The following is a 6,558-nucleotide window of genomic DNA, read 5'->3' as shown; positions in this document are numbered from 1 at the left end:
CTCTACACATAGTAAGTGCTAAATGGATATCATTTATTGATTGATTGATTGGGAAGAGATACTGTTTCAAACCTGTCTCAATTACTTTTCTTAGCAAGCCGTTGATGCCCCTCCTTTTTGTATCACTCCTCTCTAATCTCAGCTGCCGGCTGGCAACTGCCTTGGATTACTGGCCCTCCTTCCGTATCTCTAGTGATGTCAATCTCCTCCATAACTCCCCTACCCACTCTATGAGCTTCTCACATTCCTGTCTGATCCTAGCTTGGTTTGTTTCCTTCCTGACCTGTTATATCTTTTCTAGAATTCCCTAAACCAGTGCCCATTCAGAATGAGACAAGGCCCCTGCAGGGGCAGGGGTGGTGGTGGTGGATGTCTGAGTCTGGATTCAAATATAAAACAGTGAAATGCCCTGTGAATTAGGCCATGGGGACCCAGGCTGCCCGCAGGCTAAAACAAGAACTAAAGCTCCAGAAGGATCATAGCATCAGGCACATGGTCCAAAAGGCATGAATTCATTTCGGGAAGCAGCTAGGAAAATGGTTCCCTGGAAGGGTAAACTTGTCATTAATCAGAGATTGAGTAGGCACGAGTGTATATCTACTCGATTTATTAATAGGTGACTTGCTTCTGTGGTGATAAAATCTCTTTACAGAAAGAAAAAGTAAACAGTCCAAAGGCAGTATTTTCTGAAGCTCATGATATTGCTAAAATGCCAAACAATCCATCGGGATAACCAAAACAGAATAAAGTGATCCAAGTGTTCAGTATTTATATTGGAATAAGAGAAGTGTCAATGTGTTCAGGCGCACATCAAAAAGCCAGTTTGGAAAGGTACGCCCTAAATAGTCATAAAATCCTAAACCGCTCCATTACTGAGTCAGATCAGCGTGGGAAGCAACGTGGTCTAATGGAAAGAGCCCGGGCCTGGGAGTGGAGTCAGAGGACATGGGTTCTAATCCTGGATCAACCACATGTCTGTTGTGTGGCCTTGGGCAAGTCACTTAACTTCTCTGAGTCTCCGTTACCTCATCTGTAAAATTGGGATTAAGAATGTGAGGCCTATGTGGGATAGGGACTTTGTCCAACCTGATTACCTTGCATCTACCCCAGTGCTTTGATCAGAGCTTGGCCCATAGTAAGTGCTTAACAAATACCACAACTGTTATTACTGTTATAATTTTTATTATTATTATCAATAATCCAGTCAGCCCAACAGTAGCAACAGAATGCTTAAAGAAACTCTGTGTTATTTGTTCAATCCCACTCTTGAACAACCATTCCAGTGACTAGGGATTTACTAATTAACATCTCAGCTTTTTGCCTCTACATGACTAACTTCCCCCTTAAAACCCATTATGGCTTCCTTGTCTATGAGTTTAAAAACTTTTCTTTATTCTCTATACTTTGTGTATAAGCAGGGCCTGTTCCTGTTTCCATTGGTTTTTTGGGATGGTAAACTGGCAATTACTGATGTCCGCATGAAATCACTTTCTGAGAAATGTATCCTGACCCCAGCCAAATGGCACAATTTTATCAATCAATAAATTAATCAATCATATTTATTGAGTACTTACTGTTTGCAGAGCACTGTATTTAGCACTTGGTAGAGCATAATATAACAGGGTTGGTAGTGAGCCCACTGTTGGATAGGGACTGTCTCCATATGTTGCCAGCTTGTACTTCCCAAGCACTTAGTACAGTGCTCTGCACAAAGTAAGCGCCCAATAAATACAATTGATTGATTGATTGATTCCCTGCCCACAGTGAGTTTACAGTCTAGAGGGGACGACAGACATTAATATAAAATAAATGCATTTCAGATATGTACATAAGTGTGGTGGGGCTGAGGGAGGGGTGAATAAAAGGTGCAAATCTAAGAGCCAGGGTGATGCAGAAGGGAGTGGGGGAAGAGGAAATAAGGGCTTAGGGAAGGCCTCTTGGAGGAGATGTACTTTTATTAAGACTCTGAAGGTGGGGAGAGTGATTGTCTCTCCGATATGAAGAGGGAAAACATTCTATAGAACATCATACAACATTCCACCCGAGGAAGAACTGTAGCTTATCTGATGATGACTAAAATAAAAATAAGACCATATCTGTAAATTATTTATTGATATTAATATCTGTCTCCCACTCTTGACTGTAAGCTCATTCATTCATCATTCAATCATATTTATTGAATGCTTACTGTGTGCAGAGTACTGTACTAAGTGCTTGGGAGAGTATAATACAACAATAAACAGACACATTCACTGCCCCCAACAAGTTTACAGTCTAGAAGGCAGCGAACATTTTTACCAAACTCTGTTCCAAGAACTTTGTATGGTGCTGTGCACACAGTAAGCATTCAATAAATACCTTTGATTGACTGATTGATTAACTGACCTCTAAAGTATGTGGCTTGTTGAAAAACTACAACAATGCTAAAGTTGAAATCCAAGAAAGTCAAAGAGTGCCAAAAGTCAGCTCCTAAAGAGTCCTGTTGTTGGGATCCACACTGCTCATACTTAATTGTAAATGCAATTTCCTAAGGAGCAATAAACAGTGCAAATACAAGAATGAGAGAAAGTTCACATTGTAATTTAGCTTCATATCCTGAGTGATGTGTTTAAACAAGCTGTCTTTCATGTTTGTATTATAGCTTTAAGGTCTTTATTATTATGGCTTAGCATTTATGGAGTGAGAACTAGGTGCTTGATTCAATGCAGAACACAAAAAAGTTGTGGAGAGGGTGAACCCAAAATAAGGAATTAAAGGATCCTGCCTTACATTAGAAGTGCTGAAGTATTTTCAGCAGTCCTTTGGCCTGGAAATGGAGATACTAGAAGCAGGCCAGAGAGAAGACTGAGGTTATCCTAGGGTTAGTCGGGGTTAGATAGCCACGCTGTCAGGCACTAACAGACATGGTGGTGTACGGACCTTCAACCAGCCGAGATGTGGATAGGATGCCATGTCTGGGAAGGTGGGTGAGATTGGGAAATGGCTCCTGGAGGAGATGAAGTTTTTGAACTTCCCTCCTTTTATTTTTATGATTATCGTGTTTGTTAAGTGCTTACTATATGGCAATCATTGTTCTAAATGCTGATAATCAAGTTGGACATAGTCCATGTCCCATATGGAGCTCACAGTCTTAATCCCCATTTTACAGATGAGGTAACTGAGACATGGTGAAGTGAACTGACTCACCCAAGGTTACACAGCAGATAAGTGGCCCAGCCCAGATTAGAAGACAGATCCTTTGACTCCCAGGACCATGCTATCATAATAATAATAATAATAATAATAATAATAATAATGGTATTTGGTAAACACTTACTATGTGCCAAGCACTGTTCGAAGCACTGAGGGAGATACAAGGTAATTAGGGTGTCCCACGTGGGGCTCACAGCCTTAATCCTTCTTTTGCAGAGGAGGTAACTGAAGCCCAGAGACGTTAAGTGACTTGCCCAAGGTCACACAGCTGACAAGTGGTGGAGCTGGGGTTAGAACCCATGACCTCTGACTCTCAAGCCTGGGCTCTTTCCACTGAGCCAAGGTAGGAATGTTATCTCCTCCTAAGGATCACTGAATATCTTTTGGAAATTCTTTCATTAATTTTCAGAAAAAGATAAATTCATGGAAAGCAACAGATACAAAAACAACCTTTTGTGGAAGCTAACCTCACGACAGCTTTGGGCAGCATAGCATCAGGTCAGAAATGTCCTCCGCTCCCAGCCCTCTCTAGCCTTCGTTGAATGTATACATTCTTGCCTTTGATCAATCAATCGTATTTATTGAGCATCTACTACATGCAGTGCACTATACCTAAGGGCTTGGTAGAATAATAACAACAATAGAACTGACACATTCCCTTCTCACAGTGAGCCTTTAGGACACTCAGTGAGAAGCTTCAGCATCTCCCCCTTCCAGTAAATAGTAGCAGCAGTGGTAGTAGTAATAGTATTTACTGAGCATCCACTGCACTACACTAAATGCTTGGAAAGTACAAAACAGAGACATGACATATTCTCTACCTCCAAGGAGCTTACACACTACTGGGAGAGACAGATATAAAAGTATTCCTAGAAGCCGTGGGGCCTAGTGGATAGTGCATGATTCTGGGCATCAGAAGGATGTGGGTCCTAATCCTGTCTCCTCCACTTGTCTGCTGTTGTGACCTTGGGCAAGTTACTTCACTTCTCTGGGCCTCAGTTCCCTCATCTGTAAAATGGGGATTAAGACTATGAGCCCCATGGGGGACATGGACTGTACCCAACCTCCCTACTTTGTACCCACCTCAGCACTTAGAACAGTGCCTGGCACATTGTAAGTGACTAATAAGCACCATTTTTTAAAAAAGTATATTCAAAATGGGTTATCAAAGGAAGTTATTGACTATATAACTGAGTAGCATATATGAGAGTGCGCAGAATGAATCTAAATACATGTAAAACCAGTAGAGATCACTGGTCAGTTTGTATGACATGTTCAGCAGCCTAAGGACAGGCAAGGGCATGTCTCCCCAACCACTGGAATTCTGGGAAAGTTGAGACTGGTCCCAACCATGAGAAGGGGGTCTCGACTTCCAAAGGAATATCCTCTCTGACACTAATGGACTGCTGTTTCTCTTGCGGACACTTATTTTGCTTGTTGTTTTTCCATTTTGTTGACTGAATCTGTCATGTTGCTTTTATTGAATTAGCTCAATCATTTATTTTCCACTGTGCCTGTCTTCTCCTACTATATCTAGGTTGTGAACCACTGTGGGCCATGTTGATATTACTTGGTACACTTCTAGGGGAATTTGTACAGAGCTTAGACAAAAAGTAGGCACTCAACAAATGTAAGAAAAATACTAAATTAATTAAATTTACCAATTTATTATTATTATTTTGGTATTCGTTAAGCACTTACTTTGTGCCAAGCACTGTTCTAAGTGTGGGGGGAGATACAAGGTAATCAGGTTGTCTCACATGGGCTCACAATCTCCATTCTACAGATGAAGTATCTGAGGTATACAGAAGTTAAGTGGCTTGCCCAGGGTCACACAATAAGCAAGTGATGGAGTGGGATTAGGATCCATGTCTTCTCTGACACCTTAGCCCATGCTCTTTCCACTAAGCCACGCTGCTTTGGCTAGATCTGTAGTTGTTGTACAAACTGATTTCCATAGTAGTGGTGATAGTAGAAATAGTGGTGGAAATAATAATAATAGCAGTAGTGGTAACATTTAGAGAGCACCTAACTGGTGAGATGCACTGGACTAGGTCTATGGGAAACAGAGAATATAGAAGTGGCACATTCCCTACTCACCAAGAGTGGTGTGGCCTAGTGGAAAAAGCACAAGCTTGGGAATCAGAGGAACTGGGTTCTAATCCTGGCTCTGCCATTTGCTTGCTGTGCAACCTTGGGCAAGTCACTTAACTTCTCTGTGCCTCAGTTTCCTCAACTGTAAAATGGATAGTAAATCCTCAACTGTAAAATGAATAGTAAATCCCCCTCCCTCCTACTTAGACTGTGAGCCCTAAGTAGGACAGGGACTCTGTCCAACCTGACAGAGTTGTATCTACCCCAGCACTCAGAACAGTGTTTGACACATAGTAAGAACTTGACAAATACCATAGAAGAGGAACTTACACACAAATTGGGGAGATAAATATATAAAAAAATACAACTAGAGCAGTCAAAATAGATAATTGAATAAAACATATGCATGAGTGCCTGGAATGAATATAAATAAGTTCATAAAGGCTAGATTTGGCTGATGACATTATACTCTTTAATAATAATGATGGCATTTATTGAGAAGCAGTGTGGCTCAGTGGAAAGAGCGCGGGCTTTGGAGTCAGAGGTCATGGGTTCAAATCCCGGTTCCACCAATTGTCAGCTGTGTGACTTTGGGCAAGTCACTTAACTTCTCTGTGCCTCAGTTACCTCATCTGTAAAATGGGGATTAAGACTGTAAGCCCCCCTTGGGACAGCCTGATCACCTTGTAACCTCCCCAGCACTTAGAACATTGATTTGCACATAATAAGCACTTAATCAATCTATCAATCAATCATATTTATTGAGCACTTACTGTGTGCAGAGCACTGTACTAAGTGCTTGGGAAGTACAAGTTGGCAACATATAGAGACAGTCCCTACCCAGCAGTGGGCTCACAGTCTAAAAGGGGGAGACAGAGAACAAAACCAAACATACTAACAAAATAAAATAAATAGAATAGATATGTACAAGTAAAATGAATAAATAAATAGAGTAATAAATATGTACAAACATATATACATATATACAGGTGCTGTGGGGAAGGGAAGGAGGTAAGATTGGGGGGATGGAGGGGGGACAAGGGGGAGAGGAAGGAAGGGGCTCAGTCTGGGAAGGCCTCCTGGAGGAGGTGAGCTCTCAGTAGGGCCTTGAAGGGAGGAAGAGAGCTAGCTTGGTGGATGGGCAGAGGGAGGGCATTCCAGGCCCGGGGGATGACGTGAGCTGGGGGCCGATGGCGGGACAGGCGAGAATGAGGCATGGTGAGGAGATTAGCAGCAGAGGAGTGGAGGGTGTGGGCTAGGCTGTAGAAGGAG

The sequence above is a fragment of the Tachyglossus aculeatus genome, chromosome 2 (genome assembly GCF_015852505.1).
Source record: "Tachyglossus aculeatus isolate mTacAcu1 chromosome 2, mTacAcu1.pri, whole genome shotgun sequence".
Classification (NCBI taxonomy): Eukaryota; Metazoa; Chordata; class Mammalia; order Monotremata; family Tachyglossidae; genus Tachyglossus; species Tachyglossus aculeatus.
Note: the sequence above shows the minus strand (reverse complement) of the source record.